Source organism: Balaenoptera ricei, chromosome 12, assembly GCF_028023285.1.
Source record: "Balaenoptera ricei isolate mBalRic1 chromosome 12, mBalRic1.hap2, whole genome shotgun sequence".
Taxonomy (NCBI): domain Eukaryota; kingdom Metazoa; phylum Chordata; class Mammalia; order Artiodactyla; family Balaenopteridae; genus Balaenoptera; species Balaenoptera ricei.
In genome coordinates this window covers 37,701,371-37,724,643 of record NC_082650.1, presented here as the reverse complement: position 1 = coordinate 37,724,643, position 23,273 = coordinate 37,701,371, and the positions used below count along the sequence as shown (strand labels likewise).

At 41.5% G+C, this 23,273-nt stretch overlaps 2 pseudogenes; both read left to right on the top strand.

Annotated features, from left to right (window-relative positions):
- Window positions 1–1,557: 1,557 nt before the first annotated feature.
- LOC132376291 (protein lin-28 homolog A-like) lies at window positions 1,558–2,109 on the top strand (annotated as a pseudogene).
- Window positions 2,110–14,147: 12,038 nt separating this feature from the next.
- On the top strand, window positions 14,148–15,805 carry LOC132376290 (inositol-3-phosphate synthase 1-like; annotated as a pseudogene).
- The last annotated feature ends 7,468 nt before the right edge of the window (window positions 15,806–23,273 follow it).

The window sequence follows — 23,273 nt, the reverse complement described above, 5'->3', positions numbered from 1 at the left end:
AACTTTGGAAAATGCTTTCGAGTGCAAATCTTATAAAGACAAGCTTTGAAATATATCACCATTCTCTTGTAAATTTCTCATTGCATAAAGAATTACCCACTTTTCCTAAATAATTTTTGCTAGAATATTCTCGTAGTATCCACCAGACATTTCACTTATCAACGTTCACCCATGTGCAGTTGTACAGACCTCGAATTTTCCAACTGGCGTCATCAACAAATTTGAACCTATCCTCTTTCACAGCTGTATAAATCAACTCCTATGTACTGAGGATTTACTATGTACCATAAATCTAATGGGATACAAAGGAATATTAAGACTGAGATATCTGCCTTAGTGAACATAAAGAATTAATAATGCATGGTAAATATGCAGCGAGTGCTACAGATATGCGTGCTGATCAGAACCATTTATGGCTAAAAATAGTCTAAATTTCAGTGTTTTATGTCTTTCACATGTTACTGAGATTTCACAGTGCAAATAAGAGTGAATGGTCTTACTGAGGGAAAACAAAATACCCCTGATGATGATAGGCACTTATATTATGAAAAAACTTACAAACTGTTCATAATCTGGTATCATTAAGCAGTAGAAAGAACAAAGCTGTCAAATGCAGAAAATGTAAAATTCATTTTGCTCTCATTTTTTTCTTCTATCCCCTCTTGTATCTTTCCTCTAAGCCTATGGGGGGGTGGGGGGGAGGAAGGGGAAGGAAGGAGGCACAGACCAAAATAACTTGCAGCTAATTATGCAAATGACTTTATCTTTTCGTATGGTATTGTCTTACTTTTCAAAATAGTTGAAGAATCAGAAACCCCTATCCTGGTTCTAGTTGGATCATGCCAGAGGGCTTGACCCAAGCATGTATTAACTAGTCCTAGAGGATTTAGACCAAAGGGGGCTCAAAAGTAAAAATGAAATGTTCTCTATCTCAAGTATTAGGAAAAATACATTCATTTTCATGTTAGACACACTTGAAAGATGAGACTCTGAGAAGCTAAACTGTGTGTTCTTCTTCAGGTAATAAAAGCAGTAACTTCAATTTTGGTGCTACTGTGATTAGACCTGGGTGAGAACTAGTGGATCTACAATTATGACTGGATCTTGAATAAAGCCCATTTTTCGCAGTTAAGTGCAACTTTATTCTCATTTCAATTATCTCAGACACATCACCTCTGACAGTTACTGAGATTCCTCCTAAGTACCTCAGGCCCAAGTCCACTCTCCCAGAGCCAGTCAGAGTCCAGATGCTAAATATCTGATGTTTATTTACCCAATCGCAAATCCCATTCCCCCGTACTCTCCTAAACCTCCCCCGCGTGAGCTCTGGAAGCCGCAGGTCTACCGTAAGTAAGCCCTCCTACACACTTATACACTTACTTAAACCTGCTCCTCACTCACTCTCTTGCTCTATCTAAATCGCGATTCTCAAATGCTGGTGTCATGAGCATCACCTGGAGTACTAGAGAAGCTGCAGCAGCCTCTTCTCCCACCACCTTTTGCCTCTGGACTTCTCAGGGGGCAGCAAGCTCTTGATCAGGAGCTCAACCGACTACCATGGTCTCCACGTCAGGCCAGCAGTTCGCAGGTGGCAGCACCAAGGCACCAGAGGTGGTGTCAGAGGACATGGCCCAGACGGCAGCACCATGCCAGCACCTGTAAGTGGGTCCCAGCGGGAGCACAGGTCGTGCTTGCCGTTTGTGACTGCTAGCACCAAGGTCGTGCTGCACTTTGTGCCCCAGAGTAAACTGCACACGGAGGGCTTCCGGAGCCTGAAGGAGGGTGAGGCAATGGAGTTCACCGTTGAGAAGTCCCCTTAGGGACTGGAATCTCTCAGTGTCACCAGCCCTGGTGGGTGTTCGGTATTGGGAGTGTGAGGTGGCCAAAAGGGAAATACATGCAGAAGGAAGATGAAAGAGAGACAGATGAGACAACTGTGGAGGTCTAGACCATCAGGCCAAGGAATGCAAGGAGCCACCCCAGGCCCAGACATGCCGCATCTGCATCTGCCATGTGGCAGCCTCCTGTACACTGAAAATCCCCAGCTCACAAGGAAGGCCAGCATACTTTGGGGAGGAAGAGGAGATCCAGGGCCCTGCCCTGCTTTAGAGGCTAAGAACTGAGCCTCAGTGTTGGGGCCATCCTTTTGCCATCAGGAAGTTTCTAGGAGCGGGCATCAATCTGCAGAGTGACAAAGTGGGGGCAGGGTGGGTAGGGGCAGCTGGCACTACCATGTATCTCTGACTGGGTCCACATCATCGCCCCCTCTTCCCACTTGGGTCAGGGTAGTGGTGAGACAAAGGAACTCCAACCATACTCTGTTCAAATGCACAGGAGGGCTTTGGAGGAAATCCCTCTAGAGCCTGTATGCTTTATCCAAGTCTCCACCCCCAGAATCTCCAGCTTTTGAAAGTGGCCTGAGTAGAGAAGTTGTTTTCCTTTCAAAGAAGGGTATGTAACAATAATATTTGCCATGCCAGAGTGAAATGATTAGGCATGAGACCACCTCATGCCTAATCTTGATGGGTTCAACCCACAAGCCACTATATCCCAGAGGAGGGAATCTCTCAGGGGTAAGGCTGGATTTTTCCACATCTTGTCTCCTCATAACCCACTCTTGAGATAGGGTGCCAGGAACTGTCCCAAGAAATGGGTTGTGATGATAGGCAAAAGGGGTGCTTGGGGGGACAGCTGCAGACTTGCTGCTCAGCTGCCCACTCCCTCCCACATGGTATTCTAAGCCAACACGCTTATATTTATTTGCTCCCTTCAATAACTGCACCTTGGGTCCCGCTGTCTCAGGATGCCAACTGAACTAGTTGTGTGCAAATGGTATATCTTGAGTTAACTTTTTTCTTAATATAAATATTCTGGTTTTATGTTTTAATCTAAGGCCCTCATTCCTGCACGGTGGTCTCAGGGTCTGCACAGCAGGGACACTTTTTGTTCTCTCACCATGGAGAAGGACTATTCGGAGGGCACAACCTATTGAACTACCTCACTTTTGCCAATTAGAGCTGGCTTTTCTGCTACAGTGTCCTCTGGCAACCTCTCTACCTTCAATGTTTCACGGGAGACTAGGTTTTAACTGGGTTGCCCCATGACTTGATCTCCTTCTCCTGGAAGACTGGAAATTGGTATGAACAGGAAAAGGCGAGGCAGAGCGGTTAGGAGAGGCTGAGCCAGGTTAGAAGGGCCAGGTGAAAGGCACCGAGCAAAAGCCAAGAATGGATGTGGGTCACCTATGTGATAAAGGTCTCCCGTTCCAGAGCTCTAATCTCAGGACATGGCACTCACTCTGCATACCAGATCCATCCTTCACTGGATTGGGCCACGCCTACTATGCACAACAGGGAGAGAGAGAGAGAGAGAGACAGAGAGAGACAGAGTGAGAGAGCGTGTGTGTGTGTGTGTGTGTGTGTGTGTGTGTGTGTGTGTTTTAATGTCAGCTGAGAAGGACAGGTTTTAAGGACGATACCTTTGTACACATCCTGTGCTGCCCAGGAATGGATATATGAAGCAAGGACTAAAATCCTTAGCCTTTAAAAATTCTGGGCTTTTCCTCCTTGGCTTCCAGACCAGAGCAATGACTTCTTCGTGGTGCAAGGAGCCCGTGTCCTGCCGTGTCGCAGCAGTGATTAATAGTGTTGTGGAAGCTCGAGGAGAAAAGGGGATTTCCTTTACATGCTGTAAGATCACTGCAGACGTACCTCACTGTGTTGAAATCAGCGAATGCAATGGAGAGCACTGGCTGCTGTGTGTCTGATCCTGGATTCTTGTCTCCCCCAAATGCACCCCTCCCCCGCCAGTTACTGTATTTGTCTAGGCCTTGTAGGACTTTACAAGTTACTGATTTGGTGATTGCTAATTGGCCTACTCTGTGGAAATACAATGTGTTGGTCTTTCTCCATGTTCTTTTGGGGTTTTTTTGTTTACAAACTTCTGTGGAGTAGCTCCTACTACCCAATGGGGTGTACATGCTCCAAGAGAGCACTAACCTCTCAAACACTCTGAAACAGTGATAGCTCCAAAACTGAAATTTTAGTAGTTCTCTTATTCCCAAGTCATTTTTTAAAAGAAAAGATTTGCATTCTCCTATCCAGTCATCTGGCTACCTAACTACCAATAAGATCTATATCAGAGGTCAGCAAAACTTTCTTATTAAAGGACCAGGGGACTTTGAGCTTCAAGATGGCAGAGGAGTAAGATGTGGAGATCACCTTCCTCCCCACAAATACATCAAAAATACATCTACATGAGGAACAACTCCTACAGAACACCTACTGAAGGCTGGCAGAAGACCTCAGACTTCCCAAAAGGCAAGAAACTCCCCACGTACCTGGCTAGGGCAAAAGAAAAAAGAAAAAACACAGACAAAAGAATAGGGACGGGACCTGCACCAGTGGGAGGGAGCTGTGAAGGAGGAAAGGTTTCCACACACTAGGAAGCCCCTTCGTGGGCGGAGACTGCGGTGGCAGAGGGGGGCAGCTTTGGAGCCACAGAGGAGAGCGCAGCAACAGGGGTGCGGAGGGCAAAGTGGAGAGATTCCCGCACAGAGGATCGGTGTCGACCAGCACTCACCAGCCCGAGAGGCTTGTCTGCTCACCCGCCGGGGCGGGCGGGGGCTGGGAGCTGAGGCTTGGACTTCAGAGGTTGGATCCCAGGGAGAAGACTGGGGTTGGCGGCGTGAACACAGCCTGAAGGGGGCTAGTGCGCCACCCCTAGCCGGGAGGGAGTCCAGGAGAAAGTCTGGACCTGCCTAAGAGGCAAGAGACCATTGTTTCAGGGTGCATGAGGAGAGGGGATTCAGAGCACTGCCTAAACGAGCTCCAGAGACAGGCATGAGCCGCAGCTATTGGCGCCAACACCAGAGACCCACATGAAACACTAAGGCTGCTACTGCAGCCACCAAGAAGCCTGTGTGCAAGCACAGGTCACTGTCCACACCTCCCCTCCTGGGAGCCTGTGCAGCCCTCCAATGCCAGAGTCCTGTGATCCAGGGACAACTTCCCCGGGAGAACACACGGCACGCCTCAGGCTGTTGCAATGTCATGCTGGCCTCTGCTGCCGCAGGCTCGCCCCACATTCCGTACCCCTCCCTCCCCCCGGCCTGAGTGAGTCAGAGCCCGCGAATCAGCTGCTCCTTTACCCCGTCCTGTCTGAGCGAAGAACAGACGCCCTCAGGCGACCTACATGCAGAGGGGGGTCCAAATCCAAAGCTGAACCCCAGGAGCTGTGCGAACAAAGAAGAAAAAGGGAAATCTCTCCCAGCAGCCTCAGGAGCAGTGGATTAAATCTCTACAATCAAATTGATGTACCCTGCAGCTGTGGCATACCTGAATAGACAACGAATCATCCCAAAATTGAGGCAGTGGACTTTGGGAGCAACTGTAGACTTGGGGTTTGCTTTCTGCATCTTATTTGCTTCTGGTTTTATCTTTATCTTAGTTTAGTATTTAGAGTTTATTATCATTGGTAGATTTGTTTATTGATTTGGTTGCTCTCTTCCTTTTTTTTTTATATATATATATTTTTCTTTTTTCTTTTTGTGACTGTGTATGTGTATGCTTCTTTGTGTAATTTTGTCTGTACAGCTTTCCTTTTACCATTTGTCCTAGGGCTCTGTCTGTCCGGTTTGGTTTTTTTTAGTATAGTTTTTAGCACTTGTTATCATTGGTGGATTTTTTTTGGTTTGGTTGCTCTCTTCTTTCTTTCTCTCTTGTTTTTTTATTACGTTTTAATTTTTTTATTTTTAATAATGTTTTTTATTTTAATAACTTATTTTATTTTGTTTTATTTTATTTTATTTTTCTTTCTTTCTTTCTTTTTCTCCCTTTTCTTCTGAGCCGTGTGGCTGACAGGGTCTTGGTGCCCTGGCTGGGTGTCAGGCCTGAGCCTCTGAGGTGGGATACCTGAGTTCAAGACATTGGTCCACCAGAGACCTCCCGGCCCCATGTAATATCAAACAGCGAAAGCTCTCTCAGAGATCTCCATCTCAACGCAAAGACCCAGCTCCACTCAATGAGCAGCAAGCTACAGTGCTGGACACCCTATGCCAAACAACTAGCAAGACAGGAACACAACCCCACCCATTAACAGAGAGGCTAAAATCATAATACGTTTACAGACACCCCAAAACACATTACTGGACGTGGTCCTGCCCACCAGAAAGATAACATCCAGCCTCATCCACCAGAACACAGTCAGCAGTCCCCTCCACCAAAAAGCCTACACAATCCACTGAACCAACCACTGGGGGCAGACACCAAAAAAAAAGGGAACTACGAACCTGCAGCCTGAGAAAAGGAGACCCCAAACACAGTAAGTTAAGCAAAATGAGAGACAGAGAAATACACAGATGCAGGGAGCAAGGTAAAAACCCACCAGACGAAACAAAAGAAGAGGAAATAGGCAGTCTACCTGAAAAAGAATTCAGAGTAATGATAGTAAGGATGATCCAAAATCTTGGAAATAGAATGGAGAAAATACAAGAAACATTTAACAAGGACCTAGAAGAACTAAAGAGCAAACAAACAATGATGAACAACACAATAAATGAAATTAAAAATTCTCTAGAAAGAATCAATAGCAGAATAATTGAAGAATGGCAGAAGGTACGGATAAGTGACCTGGAAGATAAAATAGTGGAAATAACTACCGCAGAGCAGAATAAAGAAAAAAGAATGAAAAGAATTGAGGACAGTCTCAGAGACCTCTGGGACAACACTAAAAGCACCAACATTCGAATTATAGAAGAAGAAGAAGAGAAAAAGAAAGGGACTGAGAAAATATTTGAAGAGATTATAGTTGAAAACTTCCCTAATATGGGAAAGGAAATAATCAGTCAAGTCCAGGAAGCACAGAGAGTCCCATACAGGTTAAATCAAAGGAGAAACATGTCAAGACACATATTAATCAAACCATCAAAAATTAAATATAAAGAAAAAATATTAAAAGCAGCAAGGGAAAAGCAACAAATAACATACACGGGAATCCCCATAAGGTTAACAGCTGATCTTTCAGCAGAAACTCTGCAAACCAGAAGAGAGTGGCAGGACATATTTAAAGTGATGAAAGAGAAAAACCTAAAACCAAGATTACTCTACTCAGCAAGGATCTCATTCAGTTTCGACGGAGAAATTAAAACCTTTACAGACAAGCAAAAGACAACAGAATTCAGCATCACCAAACCAGCTTTACAACATATGCTAAAGGAACTTCTCTAGGCAGGAAACACAAGAGAAGGAAAACACCTGAAATAACAAACCCGAAACAATTAAGAAAATGATAATAGGAACACACATATCGATAACTACCTTAAATGTAAATGGATTAAATGCTCCAACTAAAAGACACAGACTGGCTGAATGGATAAAAAAAAAGACCCATATATATACTGTCTACAAGAGACCTACTTCAGACCTAGGGACACATAAAGACTGAAAGTGAGGGGATGGAAAAAGATATTCCATGCAAATGGAAATCAAAAGAAAGCTGCAGTAGCAATTCTCATATCTCACAAAACAGACTTTAAAATAAAGACTGTTACAAGAGACAAAGAAGGACACTACATAATGATCAAGGGACTGACCCAGGAAGAAGATATAACAATTGTAAATATTTATGCACCCAACATAGCAGCACCTCAATACATAAGGCAAATGCTAACAGCCATAAAAGGGGAAATGGACAGTAACACAATACTAGTAGGGGACTTTAACACCCCACTTTCACCAATGGACAAATAATCCAAAATGAAAATAAATAAGGAAACACAAGCTTTAAATGATACATTAAACAAGACGGACTTAGTTGATATTTATAGGACATTCCATCCAAAAACAACAGAATACACTTTCTTCTCAAGTGATCATGGAACATTCTCCAGGATAGATCATATCTTGGGTCACAAATCAAGCCTTGGTAAATTTAAGACAATTGAAATCATATCAAGTATCTTTTCTGACCACAACACTATAAGACTAGGTATCAAATACAGGAAAAAAATCTGTGAATAATACAAACATCTGGAGGCTAAACAATACACTACTAAATAACAAAGAGATCACTGAAGAAATCAAAGAGGAAATCAAAAAATACCTAGAAACAAATGACAATGAAAACACGACGACCCAAAACCTATGGGATGCAGCAAAAGCAGTTCTAAGAGGGAAGTTTATAGCAATACAATCCTACCTCAAGAAACAAGAAACATCTAAAATAAACAACCTAACTTTACATCTAAAGCAATTAGAGAAAGAAGAACAAAAAAACCCCAAAGTTAGCAGAAGGAAAGAAATCATAAAGATCAGATCAGAAATAAATGAAATAGAGATGAAGAAAACAATAGCAAAGATGAATAAAACTAAAAGCTGGTTCTTTGAGAAGATAAAGAAAATTGATAAACCTGTAGCCAGACTCATCAAGAAAAAAAGGGAGAAGACTCAAATCAATAGAATTAGAAATGAAAAAGAAGTAACAACTGACACTGCAGAAATACAAAGGATCATGAGAGATTACTACAAGCAACTATATGCCAAAAAAATGGACAACCTGGAAGAAATGGACAAATTCTTGGAAAAGGACAACCTCCCGAAACTGAACCAGGAAGAAACAGAAAATATGAACAGACCAATCACAAGCACTGAAATTGAAACTGTGATTAAAAATCTTCCAACAAACAAAAGCCCAGGACCAGATGGATTCACAGACGAATTCTATCAAACATTTAGAGAAGAGCTAACACCTATCCTTCTCAAACTCTTCCAAAATATAGCAGAGGGAGGAACACTCCCAAACTCATTCTACAAGGCCACCATCACCCTGATACCAAAACCAGACAAAGATGTCACAAAAAAAGAAAACTACAGGCCAATATCACTGATGAACATAGATGCAAAAATCCTCAACAAAATACTAGCAAACAGAATCCAACAGCACATTAAAAGGATCATACACCATGATCAAGTGGGGTTTATCCCAGGAATGCAAGGATTCTTCAATACATGCAAATCAATCAACATGATAAACCATATTAACAAATTGAAGGAGAAAAACCATATGATAATCTCAATAGATGCAGAAAAAGCTTTTGACAAAATTCAACACCCATTTTTGATAAAAACTCTCCAGAAAGTAGGCATAGAGGGAACTTACCTCAACATAATAAAGGCCATATACGACAAACCCACAGCCAACATCGTTCTCAATGGTGAAAATTGAAACCATTTCCACTAAGATCAGGAACAAGACAAGGTTGCCCACTCTCACCACTATTATTCAACATAGTTTTGGAAGTTTTAGCCACAGCCATTCGAGAAACAAAAGAAATAAAAGGAATCTAAATCAGAAAAGAAGAAGTAAAACTGTCACTGTTTGCAGATGACATGATACTATACATAGAGAATCCCAAAGATGCCACCAGAAAACTACTAAAGCTAAGCAATGAATTTGGTAAAGTAGCAGGATATAAAATTAATGCACAGAAATCTGTTGCAGTCCTACACACTAATGATGAAAAATCTGAAAGAGAAATTAAGGAAACACTCCCATTTACCATTGCAACAAAAAGAATAAAATACCTAGGAATAAATCTACCTAAGGAGACAAAAGACCTGTGTGCAGAAAACTATAAGACACTGATGAAAGAAATTAAAGATGATACAAACAGATGGAGAGATATACCATGTTCTTGGATTGGAAGAATCAACATTGTGAAAATGAGTATACTACCTACAGCAATCTACAGATTCAACGCAATCCCTATCAAATGACCAATGGCATTTTTCATAGAACAAAAAATTTCACAATTTGTATGGAAACACAAAAGACCCCAAATAGCCAAAGCAATCTTGAGAAGAAAAACAGAGCTGGAGGAATCAGGCTCCCGGACTTCGGACTATGCTACAATGCTACAGTAATCAAGACAGTATGGTACTGGCACAAAAACAGAAATATAGATCAATGGAACAGGACAGAAAACACAGAGATAAACCCACACACATGTGGTCACCTTATCTTTGATAAAGGGGGCAAGAATATACAATGCAGAAAAGACAGCCTCTTCAATAAGTGGTGCTGGGAAAACTGGACAGCTACATGTAAAAGAATGAAATTAGAACACTCCCTAACACCATACACAAAAATGAACTCAAAATGGATTAAAGACCTAAATGTAAGGCCAGGCACGATAAAATTCTTAGAGGAAAACTTAGGCAGAACACTCTATGACATACATCACGGCAAGATCCTTTTGGACCCAGCTCCTAGAGAAATGGAAATAAAAACAAAAATAAGCAAATGGGACCTAATGAAACTTAAAAGCTTTTGCACAGCAAAGGAAACCATAAACAAGACGAAAAGACAACCCTCAGAATGGGAGAAAATATTTGCAAACGAAGGAACTGCCAAAGGATTAATCTCCAAAATATACAAGCAGCTCATGCAGCTCAATATCAAAAAAACAAACAACCCAATCCAAAAATGGGCAGAAGACCTAAACAGACATTTCTCCAATGAAGATATACAGATTTCCAACAAACACATGAAAGGATGCTCAACATCACTAATCATTAGAGAAATGCCAATCAAAACTACAATGAGGTATCACCTCACACCAGTCAGAATGGCCATCATCAAAAAATCTACAAACAATAAATTCTGGGGAGGGTGTGAAGAAAAGGGTACCCTCTTGCACTGTTGGTGGGAATGTAAATTGATACAGCCACTATGGAGAACAGTATGCAGGTTCCTTAAAAAACTAAAAATAGAACTACCATATGACCCAGCAATCCCACTACTGGGCATATACCCTGAGAAGACCATAATTCAAAAAGTCATGTACCACAGTGTTCATTGCAGCTCTATTTACAATAGCCAGCACATGGAAGCAACCTAAGTGTCCAACGACAGATGAATGGATAAAGAAGATGTGGCACATACATACAATGGAATATTACTCAGCCATAAAAAGAAACAAAATTGAGTTATCTGTAATGAGGTGGTTGGACCCAGAGTCTTCATACAGAGTGAAATAAGTCAGAAAGAGAAAAACAAATACCATATGCTAACACATATATATGGAATCTAAAAAAAAAAAGAAAAAAGAAAAATGGTTCTGAAGAACCTAGGGTCAGGACAAGAATAAAAACGTAGACATAGAGAATGGACTTGAGGACACGGGGAAGAGGAAGGCTAAGCTGGGTCAAAGTGATAGAGTGGCATGGACATATATACACTGCCAAATGCAAAATAGGTAGCTAGTGGGAAGCAGCCACATAGCACAGGGAGATCAGCTCGGTGCTTTGTGACCACCTAGAGGTGTGGGATAGGGAGGGTGGGAGGGAGATGCAAGAGGGAGGAGATATGAGGATATATGTTTATGTATAGCTGATTCACTTTGTTATACAGCAGAAACTAACATACCATTGTAAAGCAACTATAACTCCAATAAAGATGTTAAAAAATAAATAAATAAATAAAGTACCAGATGGTAAAGATTTTAGGCTTTGCTCACTATAACAGTCTCTGTCGAAACTACTCAACTTTGTTTTTGTGGCTTGAAAACAACCACAGACATGATAAAAATGAATAAGCTGTGTTTCAATAAAACTTTACTTACAAAAACAGGCAACTGGTTGGATTTAGCCCATGGGCTATAGTTTGATGCCTCCTAATGTAGACTAAATATATGCTGGAAGAGGGATCTATGGTATTGTAATGTTGCCTATATCGAGATAGGACCACGATTTCTTGTAAATGTAGAATACGCTCCTTTATTTTCTCCAAGAGTCTGGTTGATGCATATTGTATTTTAAATATAAGCATACACCTAAGACTAAAATATTCAGAGTTCAAATAAACAGGCAGAGAAGAACATATGCTGTGACCCTCAGATCAAACAATGTTCATGCCCTCATTAATTTATTTTACACATATTTGTGGGTTGCCTGTAATATATAAATTACTGTGCTAGGTACTACATGGGATGCAAATATGGGTAAGACTGAGACTCTTTCATCAGGAAGTTAAGACCCCAATAGGGGAAAATAACACATTCATAAATATATATAATACAAGATATACAAAGAAATGGGTCACAAAAGAAATAAAAATACATTGTTCTAGATGAGGGAGAAATTACTCTTGACTGACTTGAAGTGCGGAGTTTTGGGAAAGAGATCAGAGCCCTTTTCATGAAGGAAATATGATATATGTACCAGGTCTTGTAGACCTAGGCAAGTAGAAATTAGAAAGGCAATACTGAGAGAAAGGGCATTAAAAAACAAAGAAAACAACATAAACAAAAGTCCAATAGTGAAAAAAAAAGCATAGACTATGGAATAAAAACGAATAATTTGTGCAATCTGAAGCTTATACAGTTTTTTGAGCCCTATTTAAGAAAAAGAATACAAAATTACATACAAAAATGAATATGTATTTGTAATGAGAAAAGAAGTCACAACAAATGAGAAACTTTTAAAAGCAGCAAATACCACACATATCACAAGATCCAGACACTATGCAACATTTGAATTATGTTACTATCTAACACACCTCTCTCCAGGGACTGGCTACACTCTTCAATCCTGTCTCCATAGGACAAGGAAGATAACTCAGGCTTTCCTCTAGCACAGCTGATCATAATGTGTTTACCAGCAATAGTATATAAAAGTTTCTTTCAACTTCACAAAATATCTATTAATAATGGGTAAAATTTTAGGGCTACTGTCAAATTGAGGAAACCCTTTAAATTGTGTGACATTGCGGGTCATTTCAAAGCATTCTGTGCACTAATTGCAAATATTCCTTGAACTGACGACAAATCAATCATGAATCACTGATGTCCTTATGTAGTGGCATATCATTAGTTTTATGTTATCTTTGTTGGAGAAAGTATCACCTGTCAAGAATTTAAATCTTGGGGCTTCCCTGGTGGCGCAGTGGTTGAGAATCTGCCTGCCAATGCAGGGGACACGGGTTCGAGCGCTGGTCTGGGAAGATCCCACATGCCGCGGAGCAACTGGGCCCGTGAGCCACAACTACTGAGCCTGCGCGTCTGGAGCCTGTGCTCCGCAACAAGAGAGGCCGCGATAGTGAGAGGCCCACGCACCGCGATGACGAGTGGCCCCTGCTTGCCACAACTAGAGAAAGCCCTCACACAGAAACGAAGACCCAACACAGCCAAAAATAAATAAATAAAATAAATAAATAAACTCCAATCTCTTAAAAAAAAATAAATAAAGCTTTCCTTTGTTTTAAAAAAAAAAGAATTTAAATCTTTTATCAATGTGTTCATACGTCACGCCTCATCATTAATCAGATTATCAAATAGTTCATGAACCTATTCATTATGTCCATTTGCAAAGTATTTCTTCCTCTTAGTGAATTTAGAGGAGAGGAACCTTATATGATGAGAAAGCCTGCGTAAGGCAATATCTGTGGGCCACCAAAATAACACTTTGAATAATTTTAATTACAAATTCTGTATTTCTACAGTTTGGTGATTTTATTACCTATTTCAATAATCAATTACACTAGCAGCACTTAAGTTGTTTTAAATGTTTAAAAAATATAAAGAAAGAATGCACCAACTTACGAGGTCATAAAATTAATATAACCTCTTGATGAATAACAAAATTTATCATGATATATTTTTAGCGCCATCTAGTGTTTAAAAGACTTCATAGAGTAAATAAATATGCAAACAATTTAGTTTTAAAACTTTTGTCAACATATACTCTTTGATTCTACATCCCAGTCATACCATCTAAGATTTTCCATTAAATACTGACAATAAAATAATTGATTGTAAGGTTATGTGGGCTTCTAGAAATTAAATCATTATGAAATAAAAGGAATTAAGTCATCCCTTCACTATTTTACAGGTGATGTCAGTCAGGACCTCAGCTACCATAAAACAAAGGGACTAGTTCTCATTGAAATGCCCAATCAGATAAATATTTTCATAGAGTCTTCAGTCTATGAGGATATGTTTGATTCAAAACAAGTTGAATTTAAACTGTTATGTGATATCTTTTTAAATAAAAATTTATTTTATGACTCACTTTATAGCTCTATTAAAAGTTTTCTGAAGTTTTACTTAGCTGTCCGCCGCTGTCCCAGCTGACTCCGCGCCGCTCGTCGCGATGGAGGCCGCCACCGAGTTCGTGGTCGAGAGTCCAACACGGTCTATAGTCCGAGGCCAGCGAGGTGCAGTAAGCACCGGATGACGTGCATCAGCCGCGAAGCCGCCATCCTCAAGATGCACCCCAGGTCCACGCTTCACCTTCCGGACCGCCCAGCAGATGCCCGGGCTCGCGGTCGTGCTCCTGGGCTGGGGCGGGAACAACGGCTCCAGACTGACCGCTGCAGTGCTGGCGCACCGACTGCGCCTGTCCTGGCCCACGCGCACCTGCCACAAGGAGGCCAACTACAGCGCCTCGCTGACGCAGGCGGCCCCGTTAACCTGGGCCTGGTCAACGAAGGCCAGGAGGTATTCGTGCCCTTCAGCTCGCTGCTGCCCATGGTGGCGCCCGACGACCTCGTATTCGACGGCTGGGCCATAATCGTCTCTGAACCTGGCGGAGGCGATGCAGTGCACACAGGAGCCACAGGAAAAACCGCGGCCGCACCTGGAGGCCCTGCTCCCGCGGCCCTCCGTCTACCTCCCAGAGTTCCTCGCGGCTAACTAACCAGAGCGCGCGGGCCGACTACGTCATCCTGGGCACGCGCGCACAGCAGCTGCAGCGGATCTGTACCGACTTCTGCGGCTTCCAGTCCGGCGCTGGGCTGGCTGAAGTCATCAGGCGGAAGACAGCGAATACCGAGCACTTCTCCGAAGTGATCCCGGGCCTCAGTGACACCTCTGAGAACCTGCTGCGCACCATCCAGCTGGGCCTGCAAGTGTCACCCTCCACGCTCTTTGCGGTGGCCAGCGTCTTGGAGGGCTGCTCCTTCCTCGGTGGGTCCCCACTGACCACGCTGGTGCCTGGTGCCCTCGAGTTCAAGTGGCAGTGCAGCCTCTTTGTGGGTGGAGACGACTTCAGATCGGGCCAGACCAAGGTCAAGTCCGTGCTCGTGGATTTGCTTATCTGCTCTGGCCACGAGACCACGTCCATCGTGAGGTACAACCACTTGGGCAGCAATGACCGGCAGAACCTGTCGACCCCGCCGCAGTTCCGCTCCAAGGAGGTGTCCAAGAGCAGCGTGGTGGACGACACAGGGCGCAGCAACCCAGCGCTCTACTAGCAGGTCGTGGAGCCCGGTCACTGTGTGGTCATCAAGTATGTGCCATACGTGGGCGACAGCAAGCGTGCCCTGCATGAGCACATCAGAGCTGATGCTGGGCGGTACCAGCACGCTGGTGCTGCTCAACACGTGCGAGGACTCGCTCCTGGCCGCGCCTATCATGCTGGACCTGGCGCTGCTGACAGAACTGTGCCAGCGCGTGAGCTTCTGCACCGACGTCGACCCAGAGCCGCAGAGCTTCCACCCCGTGCTGTGGCTGCTCAACTTGGCTTCCTCTTCCAGGTGCCACTTGTGCCGCCAGGCAGCCAGGTGGTCAGCGTGTCCTTCTGCCCCCGCAGCTGCACGGAGAACATCCTTACGGCCTGCGTGGGACTCCGGCCGCAGAACCACAGGCTTCTGGAGCGCAAGATGGAGTGCCCTGGCCTCAAGCGAGTTGGGCTTGTGCCTGCCACCTGTGCCTTGCAAGAAAGGACCAGTGCCCACCGCCCCCAGTGGCTATACTGGTGACGCCAACGGGCACTTGTAGGCTGAGTCACCCCAGATGCCCACCACCTAAGGCCATGGCCATACAGCTCCCCCGTAACTCCTGTCCCCATTGCTCCTCAGAACCCAACCCTTCCAGGCCCCCCAAAGATAATAAAGCTAGTACCCCTATCAAAAAAAAAAAAAGTTTTATGCAGCAAATCAGTAGGTTTACGATCACCATCACCAAAACCAAACTAAGGTCTTTAATCAAAACAACACAGCTTTCTTGGTTTTACTATTTTTATCCTATAACAAACAATACTGGGTTAACAAAACAGAAGTTAATTTAAACTGTGTTATTGTTATGTGTGAAACATAAAACTAAAAAAAACAAAAAATTCTGCGGTCACCATGAGAAACAAGGGATAGGATTCGTTCTTTCTCCTCCTTTTACTATTAATTCACTGACCATCTAAAACAGCTGAATTTACATGCTATTAAATTCCTATTGCTCTTAGAATCAGAGGGTTAGACTGAGAAAGTCAAAACAAGTTACAAGTTTTTAAAAGTGATACAAACTACAAATACCACAAGATCCAGAAAATATCATCATAATTTTACCCTAGGCTAATTTTTAAAAAAATTCAGAGTATTCCAGGACTAAATCTTTATGGTCCCCCAGGAAGTTATGGAAATAGAGGTTATTTCAAGAAGTTATCAATCAACAGTGTGACATACTGAAGGCCAGTCAATCGGAAGGGAGGAGAGAGAACAGGAGGTGAAAGGCAAGTGAATAGTGCCTGGCTGGAAATTCCCTTGGTGGAAATTTAAAACTGAATTTTGGAGAGCAGCAGTAACAGTAGGTGCGTATGGGTGTATGTGAGAATCCGTGTGTATTAAGTGACAAGCAACACAGATAAGCCTCTTTGACTAGTAGCCCAATAGAGTACATTTTGCTGTGAATTCAAAAGCATAAAAGCATTCAAAAGCATATATCTTTTCTCTCATGTGGGAGGCTCTCAAGTAACTTGCTATACCTTCTGTGTACTCAGAAAATATAATCTGAATGATTTCTCCCTTTAAAATTTCCTAGTGCAAATGAGAACATTTTTTTGTAGGTAGAGAGGAAGAAATTTTTACCTCATTAGTTTCTGCCTAATCCAGGTGCTATTAAATTCCATCTGCTGATTAGAGTTGCAATGTGAAAAGAGCTCCCCCAAAATATTTCTTGAATTATTCATCCTTAACCCTAATATGTATTCTGGTTTAAGTGAATGGTTGAATCTAGTCTGGCAATTCTAGCAATCAATTAGAGCACTAGTCGTCACACTGACTGTAGAGACAAAAACAAGAAAAAGGAATCATAAATTTGACTTGCTGTTGTGTTTTGCCCATAGTTTATGATTTTATTCCTTTAAATATCCCATTTAAAATTGCTTCAAATGAAATGCAATGCATTATATAACCAAAAGTTTTATCGTTAAAACATTTTAAAACTACATGTTACTTTTAAAATTTTTTCCAAAAATAAATTTATTGGAAAGTCACATTTTAATTGTATCTTTTATTTGTAAAAATTATTTTTATTTAACCCATCTATTCTATCTTCTTTTCCACGTAGAATTGCAAGTAGTCTCATGCAGAAGAAAACAAGTTACTTTAAAGAATCATCTAAAAAGTCCCAGTCACAACTACCTTCATTAATTCTTCCCAATATTTCACAGTTGTCTTTGTATAGAAATTCTTCCTAATAAATACATCTTCTATTCTTGGGTATTTATGATATATACTCAAGGTCATACAGGTGCTAATTATCACTACTATGGCAATCACATTATAATATATAAATGTATCAAATTAACATGTATGCTTTAAATTTACACAGTGTTATATGTCAAATATATTTCAATTTGAAAAAAATACCGAAGATCATTTTCTGAGGTCCTATATTTAAAGAAGTTCAATATTTGTTCATCATTCCCTTTCATACACATGAAAATAAGCTTTAAGATGCCTCATGAAGCTTTCCTCTGTAAGGTAAATAATTGTTTCTTTTTTCTAGGTCTTCATTTTAGGCTAAGACGAAGTATTTTATTTACTTAAATATTCATTCATTTGTTCATTTAATATTGGACTCCTTTCTTGATTCCAAAAAAGCTTGAGGCATTTTACAGATTTAAAAGACAATTTTCAGGATAAAGCACAAAGGCAAGTAAATATTTAAGTATTAAATAAGTGAACGTCATTATAAAATGATGCCTTCGGATATAAGACAGTGAATCTTATTGTACAATTCACCATAAGCTGGTTTCATTTTTTAAAGTTCTAAGATTCCTACAATGGTGAAAATCATTAACTGATGTACCGGAGCTTAAAGATAACCGTACCACACAGATTCTCAACGTTCTGTTGCCCCCACTACCTCAGGGACTCTTGGGGAATGGGCTGTCATTGGGTAGTGCCTCAACACAACATATCCAGTACTTCCTGGATAGCAGAGGGATGGGGTCAACAGCGTCCCTTTGCTTAAGAGATCAAGAAGCATCATGGGGAAAGAAAAATAATAATCACTCGAGAAACAGAGAGACAAGGCACACATGCTGGAATCAAGCACGGTGAGTCACATCAGAGAGGCAGGAAGCATGTTCTCTCCACTTTGGTGAGGCAACACATGATATGATAGGAGAGGGCATTTTATGGACCAGGTGAGCAATAGGAGCACAGTAGCCTGGGAAGTGAATCAAACCAGCTCATTCCAGGCGGTGACTGTGGCAGGGCAGATGGAAACCGCAATGCTATAGGATGACCTGGAAGAGAGAGGGTTTTTTGTAGGCTTCACCTTCAAACTCTATCCCAAATCTGATTGTTCTCAGTATCTCTGCCTCCATCGGTCTGATCTAAGCACTGTTTTCTCTTTCTGGATCTCTGCAATAACCTCCTTCCTAGCTTCCTTGCTCCCACTCTTAACCCCTCCTAGCTTGTTTTCACACAGCAGCCAGACAGATCCATTTAAAATATATTTAGGATCATGTCATTCTTCTACCTGAAATTGCTGATAGCTTCCTATTGCATTTAAAATAAAGTCAACCTTCCTTGCCATGACTAAGTGGCCCTCCATGAGCTAGTCCCTGGATATATCAGCAACCTCATCTACCACTTTCTCTCCAGTCAAACTGGCCACCTTGTTCTTTCTCAAATATATCAAGAGCACACCTAACTTAGGCTTTTACAACTGCCTCTCCCTTTGCTTCAAACATTCTTCCCACAGGTAATTGCATGCTGGCACTCCACTCCAATCAAGTCATCAGACATTTGGAGTATGTGCTTGGCTGAGGAACCAATAGGATGAAGCTCTTGTCTATGGAGTCATGACTGAACAATTCCAAGTCAGAATCCTGCTCAGGTGGACCAATACAGCAGCTCAGTTGGTCAAAGATAGTCTTTCTCCCACCATCCCCACCAGCAGGCCGCTATTAAAGATCATTTCATTAAAGATGTCTTCCCTTTAAAGTCTAAAATGACTGCCACCTGTCACTCTCTAGTACCATATATGCCTTGCCTTTTCTCTTCATAGCACTTACAGTTATTTATACAGCCAGCTCTCCTTATCTATAGGCTCTGCATCCAAGGATTCAACCAATGTGGATCAAAAATATTTGGAAAAGATTATAAAACATTCCAAAAGGCAAAACTTGAATTTGTAGCATGGTGACAACTGTTTTCTGATTTCTTCCCAACAGTATCACTTGTACTTAGAACAGTAATTGGTACTTATGGTGCTCAATATTTACTTATTGCTTAAAGGAAGGACTAAATGAGAAACTTTTGATATGCCAGAGTAATTTAAGGAAGATTGGAGTTTCCAGTTTATAAGTGGAGACTGAACCATGGGAAAATCTATTTGATATAGTCTGATGAAATACTTTGAGTTCCTAGCCCTGCAAACTGACATTTGAATTTGAGTGTTTAAAATCATCTCAAAGCAAAACTCTACACTTGATCTTCCATCAGAACTGGTGTTTCCTGTCTCATTAAATAGTACCACTTCTCTCTCCAGGTGTGCAAGACCTCTGTGGTCCTCTTTCCTTCTGTTAGAACGCTCTTCCTCTTCGTCCTATCTCACACCCACTCCTTCTTAGCTCAGTTAATTTCTACTCATTCTTCAGATCTGTGATAGGTTATCTTTCACAAAAAATGGTCATAACAATACTTCCTGTCCCCTGTGAGCTTTCCCAGAACCTTGCCTTTCTCCGTAAAGAGGAAGATTCGATTTCCACTTCCCTTGAAACTGGGCTGGCCTTTGTGGCTGCCTTGAGAACAGAATGTAGTAGAAGCAACACCATCATATAGCTTCTGTCTAGCTCTCTCTTTCTCAGCAAGCTTGGAACTAGAACCCAGCCATTATGTGTGGGGAAGTCCAGGCTTTATGGAGAGGCCACGTGTGGGTGCTCTGGTCAAAAGTCCCAAAAGAAGTCCCAAGCTACAGCCAGCTGGGTGACTGAGCACTTAGAAGGCTCTGATTCCCAGCCTTAGAATCCACCTCCCACCCTCCCCACCCCCGAACCCCCACCAATACACACACTGGGCCTTTGGATCTTCCGTTTAAGCCTCCAGACACCATGGAGCAGAAACAAAAAAATATATCTGCTATGTCCTGACCAAATTCATCACCCCCAGAACTTATGAGCAAGATAAATGGTTGTTTCATGCCACCAAACTGGGCCAATTTTTTACCTAACAGTGGATAACTGAAAGAGATCTCACTCAAAGTTCCTATCTCAAAGGAAGCCTCCTCTAGCTGGGGCAGAACCTTCTTTCGAACTCTATATACCTCTCTCTCATTGGAAAATTTTATGTTGATTTTTGTGATTATTTTAGATTCTTAAGTATGGTGAGTCTATCTTTTGCTCACTGGTTTCCATCTTTTGACTTGATTCCTTAAATCAAATATAATCAGAAAGCAAGATGTTGAGTTTTTTTTATTATTTAAATGTGAGTGACAATCCCAGGTGGCCTATTGCCCAAGATCTATGACTTTCTTTGGGTGAAAGTCTACCAAACATTTACCATTTCTCTATCTTAGTTATCATATTTGCAATATTCTTTTATCTCACTGAGTGACTCTATGTAAAATTTTAATGCTACTAAACATATTAGTATACAATTTTATTAGCTAATATCTGGTTATTAATATTATAATACCTTCAACTACCTGATAAACATTAAACTGTTTTATGATCTCTTATTTCTTATGCAAATCCAAAATTTTGTTTTTATAATTGCTCTGATTATGTTAGAAAATACAAGGTCTGATTATACCTGTTCCAGGCATTATGAAAATTCATTTTAGGGTTTCCTAATAACCTCTTTTAAGATATGATAGTAAGAACATGGACCTTGGAGACAGAAATTCCTAGATTTAAATCCTGTTTGAGCCATTCAACAGCTGTGTGATCTTGGGAAAGAAGCTTACTTTTTCTAAGGCATATTATCTTCATAAGGTGTAAATCTAGAAGTTAGTAATGTCCACCCAGTTCATATGGTAGTTATGAAAAAATACCCAGTAAAAAGTAGTTGCTTAACAAGTGATAAGGAGACACCTTATCTTGAGTCACATATAAAGATATGCTTTTAAATTTCATTGTGTCACCAAAAAATGTATGAAAGAATTGTACAGATTTACCATCTGCAACTACAAATGATAATAATTAGTATTAAGACAACTGAAGTCAAATTGTTTTGGTGCAAAAATCCTTCCCAAAAGATAGATTATTTAGCCATACATTTTTAAAGATACATGCTTAAACTTAAATATGCTAATGGGAGCTATCCTTCAAGTTCATCTTCTGATGGATCCTAATGTTAGTGTCATTTCTGCAAACACTTTTCTGCTACATTTGCTTTCTGGAAGAATTCAAGGACTTGGAAGTAGGTCATTTATTGGGGAGTTGTTCCAAGGAAGTAGGAAAAAAATAAGAAAAAAGAAAAGAAAAAAATGGCAATAGAGACTTTGTTATCACTGATCCTCTGAGAGGGGTAGAAAATGCCTCCCTGGAATTACTACTCAGAGAACTGGAATCTGGAGCATTCATCTACTGGCTCCCATCATCACCTTTTGGATGAGAGCTGTCCCTGGGGGCACTCTAACTCCCCCTGCACTTCTGAGCTACCCTTACCCAAGGGCCAAGTAGGGTGCCATGGCATTAGAGAAGACCCTGAAAGTGCAAAGGTATACAGTATACTCTTAAGATGGAACAGCTGCCAGCACAGGTTGAATAAGAGCTCATACAAAACTACCCACCTGGGCAATGGCTGAGATTGGAGGTAGACCAAGGAGACATGGTGGGGGCCAATAAAGGCATCTGCTGTAACACTCCTTGCACCTCTCATATCTGCTCATACCTCACACTGAGCCCCACTCCGTCACAGATTTCTTGAGAGGTAGCTGAGAAGTACTAACTAGTAATCAGCCTGTAATTAGTATTCATCATCTCCTTATTCTCTAGTCTGCTCTAGATTTCCCTCACTTCTGCCTCATCTTCAGCTGGCCTAGGGTGCTTATCTGGTGGGATGACCCAGACCTTCACCACTGAGGAGCCTTGGTTCTTTGCTCTTTGCCAGTCCTTGGTTTTTGCAATTGTCCATCAAGTTATTATCATGCCTGGCAGTACCAAGAAACACTCCAGTGAATCCGAGTTCTAGACATAATTCTCCCTGTTTCCATATGTAACAACAATTCCATTGCCTCTTGAAAGAGGACAGATCAATTATCCCTGCCAGTTGTAGTACTCCTTTCTATGCCTCCTGGTCCCTTGGCATGAGAACCCCTAAGTGACCAGGTGGCAGTTTATAGTTTCAGGTTCAGTGGGTCACTTACTGTATCTTTTGTAGGAAACCCTCCTCACACTCCAGCCCCCAGGAACCAGGATCTCCAGCCTATCAGAGCCCACAGGAATGAGAAACATGAAGTCTGCAAATGAGTCACTGGAAGTGATGGGAGAACATCACTTGGCAAGTCAAGAATCCTGAAAAACAAAAAACAAAAAACATTTCTTAGCTTATCTTGACCTGCAAGAGTCCTAGAATTCTTATTTTGAATTAAAAAGGACTGTACAGTAACAAAAAGATAAATCATTATATAATTCCACTTATATGTGGTACCTCAAACTCTTAGAGACAAAAAGTAGAATGGTGGTTGCCAGGAGCTGGGGGAAGGAGGGCAATGGAGAGTTACTATTTAATGGGTACAGCATTTCAGTTTTGGAAGATGAAAAGGGTTCTAGAGATGGATGATGGTAATGGTTGCACAAGAATATCAATGTACTTAATACCACTGAACTGTACAATTAAAAATGGTTAAGAGGCAAATTTTATGTTATGTATATTTTACAAAATTTTTTAAAATGGAGGAGGAGAAAGAACTGTATACTAGTCTTCTCCAAGTACCTTTGTGGGGTCGTTTGAGAACTCAGAAGAAAACAGCAGCTACCTTGGGATTAGAAAGCATTAATGTGATTCTCATCTTCACCACTCCTTAACGAATGACCTTTGGAGTGATG